We start from the raw sequence: 3828 nt of genomic DNA, 5'->3' as shown, positions 1-3828 counted from the left end.
AGGAATGCACAGTTGAGTGGGACTGTACCTTCTGGAAACTGCTGGCTGTTAGATAAGCTCAGTTGTATCACAGCACACCTTTTGTGAAAGGGTAGGTGGAAAAAGCTTTAAGCACTCCTGGATTCCAGTGGTGGCTTTGGAAACAAAGCCTCAGACCACCAGCTACAGGACTAAAATATTCCCATTTGAAATACAAGGGTCACTCTATCTTGATTCAACATTTCAAATAGGTAAGTGCCAGGAACCAGAGGGAATTTCATTGATCACAGGCTGTGCTGCATACTTACGAAGAAACAAAGACTATATGGATCTTACCTAAACACATCTAGCTTTAACGAGACACTACAGATGCAATGAAGTTTCCAGATTATTTTCAAAAAGAGATGTGCAAGTGTTACCTGTCAAGAACATTCACACAAAAGTCTCCCAACCCAAATCAGATTGATATCACTTATGTAAGGTCTTGCAATCAAACATCTATTAAGCAGTAACAGTCGCCTTGTAAAATGCTCTCAAGTCCAAGCACTTTGAGGCCAATATTTCATAGAAACATTCATATTGGACAAAAGATCAAGAAACAGCAGATATAGTTTTGTCACCATTTTTTATGAACAGCCAGAGCCCTTAAGAACTGTTGTTATCAGGAAGCATGTTCAGTTACAAGTTATCTGGTTTTTGACTGAAACCTTAAAGTGTACAAATGAAACTTGAGTAGCCGAGGAACTAGGTGTGGCTTACAACAACGTGGGATACCAGAGATTATCATACATCCAACTTCAAGTACATAAACTCTTAATTTGAGAAACAGCACCTATTTCAAAAAATTCACTGGAAAAAGACTTTCACATGAAGCTACATTTATATGACCTACTTCTATAACTATGTACACAAGTCAGGAAATCAAGTGCCTATTAAGTGTACTGTTGTCTAAATGATCTTGACTTTGACAGACAAGTTCTGTAGGTACATACAAGCCCATCACCCCAAGCAAGGTACAGTCCTGGCTCCTCTTCAGTCACTGGCAAAGTTCCCCAAGTGCGGGAGCCAAGACTTCAACCCCTCCTGCGCACATAGTGGGGCTGAAACAGCATTCCGACTAGGGGAAGTGCTTTGTTCTTTCCCTTCCCCTTGCAACACTGATGCATAACATCAGTCTCTGCATTTAGGGTATTTTTTCCAACTGTACCGCTATGTTTTACAACCTGGTTATAAAGTTTCCCCATATTGTAGCATATTTTCTTCTCCCAACTTGTGTTTTGGATTAGAGTAAAAACAAGGATCAGCTCTTAAGACAGATATGCAGATCAACAAGCACAGTTGCATCTGTTACCGAATACAAATATCGAAAGAGGATAGATTTAACTCGTCTAGAAAGCAGTATTTTTGTGTGCATGCTGCCGAGCCACAGATCCAGGAGTACAGACTCAAGGAGCTTCACTCAAGCAGACAATTCTCTTCCTCTAGACCCCAATTCCTTCATTATCTACACTTTTCTTTTTGTCACACTTCTGCCAAGGACAGGTTAAGTGTATAAATACGCATGAGAACAAGAAAGGTATCCAAATCTGTAATCCAGATACACATATGTATACATCTGTCTCCTCTCCTTCACTCAGGGTACAGACCTCAGACTTTCATGTGCTACAACTCAGAAGGCAGATGAGGGACCAAGGAAGAAAGGCTAGCTGAATTCTACCCCTAATTTCCTCAGTTGGTTTGCACCATGCATCAAATCCATCACCCCATCCTTTGCACTGGCATACATGTGCAAAGAAACATACAGATTTATGTTATTACTTGCTGACCACAACCATCACCAGGTTCCCTTCTGAAAATACAGAACCAATAGAAGGAATGCACAGATGAAAATTAGCAACAAGTAAAAAAAACCAAGTCTTTAAGCAATAAGTGCATCTAAATTACCATATCCAAAAGAGATTAAGCATTCCATTTCTGCTGGGGGTTAAATAACATGAAAAAATAAAGTTATTAGTTTACTGCAAAAAGCATTCAGCCTTGAGAACCAGCTACAAACTAAGTTCTTCGGGAATCCTTTTTCCTTTCTTGCTACAAAACAATTTAGGAATAACTACAGTTATTGCTGCCCTGATGCATCAAAGCAACACTGTGATCTTGGAATTCCATATGTGAGGAAGTTTTATATGTAATGTAAAACCTGCCAGCACCCTAAGTCTTTCCATATACCTTGTTTTTTAAACACACAGGGTTGTCTGCCAGCAACAAGTCATTTGAAGATAGCTTAGAAACTCCCTCCTACACACCAGTGAGCCGTGCTCAGAAGTCAGATTACAATTACCGAAGACTTTTTAAGCAAGTTCTGCTTATTTATGTACGTCCTACAGCAATGCAACATTTATTGCTTTTTATTCCGAAAAAGAGCATAAGAGACACCAAAGAGCTAAGATGACCATCATGGTTCTGCCTGTTTAGTTTACGTCTAGACAACACTTAAAACTGCAGAGGGTGGAAAGAGGGAAAACAGCCAAATGTGATTCAATCTGCTTTAACTTGTGACTAATCTTCCTACTTATTCTCAGGGAAGCTGGCACTTGCTGTTGCATCTTTAACTTGTCCAGAGCTATGAAGCAAGAGAATTTCTCAGACTTCAACAAAACCTGAAGCAGCTTGCTTTTGCCCATTTTTTCCCTTTGCACATGAAAAGAAGAAAGTTTAAGCAACACTGAAGTATGGGCAAAGCAGCAGTTAAGCTTCAGTTAAGAGCAGCAAGAGACTCAAATGACGGTCCACATTTATCAGTTGTCAAAAGACCTATGTACAATACACATCAGCCCCCCCCCCCCAAAAGTCTCCTGCACATGCAGACTATAGCTCACCACGCCTTGATGAACAGCTTTCTCAGCAAGGCAGTGCTAATTAAATAGATTATTCTGTCAAAGCAGAACAGTACTTCTAAAAAAAAAAAAAGGCAAAAAACTACATTTGAGACCAAAAGGACTCTTCTCTTCCCACATTCAGCAGAACTCCAAACAGATACAGATCCACAGTTTTTATAGAGAGGATCTGCTTAGTTAAAAGTTTTATTTAGCTGTTGTCACATTAACTTTGGTTTTAAATGCAGTTTGTCTCAGCCTGCAGTTTCCTCGCCAGCAGTCTGAAGCGTTCAAACAAAAGGCCTTGGAGCTACCTTTTTCAAGATACACTAACATGAATTAAAAGCTGACCGTACAGGGCTATAACCTCCTCTTCCACATTAGCTATTTCTTAGTATGAAGTGTCTCATACTGCAATCTTACAACTTGCTTTTTAACAAATTTTCTAGAACCAATGTTTAACCAGAACAATAGAACCAATTTTTAACAAAGCAAGTGCCCAATCCCAGAGCTCTCAATCTCTGCAACTGCACTCATGTAGAGTTTTTCCTCCAAAGTTTCATTCACTAACATTTTTTCACAAGGCAGCTTCTACTTTAAGTTGTCACTGCACCTGGACTTGGCAGACTTGCAAATTACATTCTAGCTCATATGCTCAACACTGGTCACAACAAACCCTGTATGATCACACTTTGCCACAGAGAAATCTGAACTGAAATATTAGTATTTCATAAATTACACAGAAAGAAAAACACTGGCCAAGAGGAAACTGCCCCCTTCATTTGTAACTGACTATGCCTCTCCTATATTAGTTTCCAAGTCCAAATATCAAGAAAGTTGTTAGGTCTAAAGGTTAGGTTTTTTTAACAGCATTGACTGAAATGTCAGACAGATATATTCAATAGGAACTCTCCCAAATCAAGTATACACTAAAGCCTGGACACAAGCAAAAAAGCCAAAGTAACTTCCTGTAAAT

The sequence above is a fragment of the Phaethon lepturus genome, unplaced genomic scaffold (assembly GCF_000687285.1).
Source record: "Phaethon lepturus isolate BGI_N335 unplaced genomic scaffold, ASM68728v1 scaffold6071, whole genome shotgun sequence".
Taxonomy (NCBI): Eukaryota; Metazoa; Chordata; class Aves; order Phaethontiformes; family Phaethontidae; genus Phaethon; species Phaethon lepturus.
Note: the sequence above shows the minus strand (reverse complement) of the source record.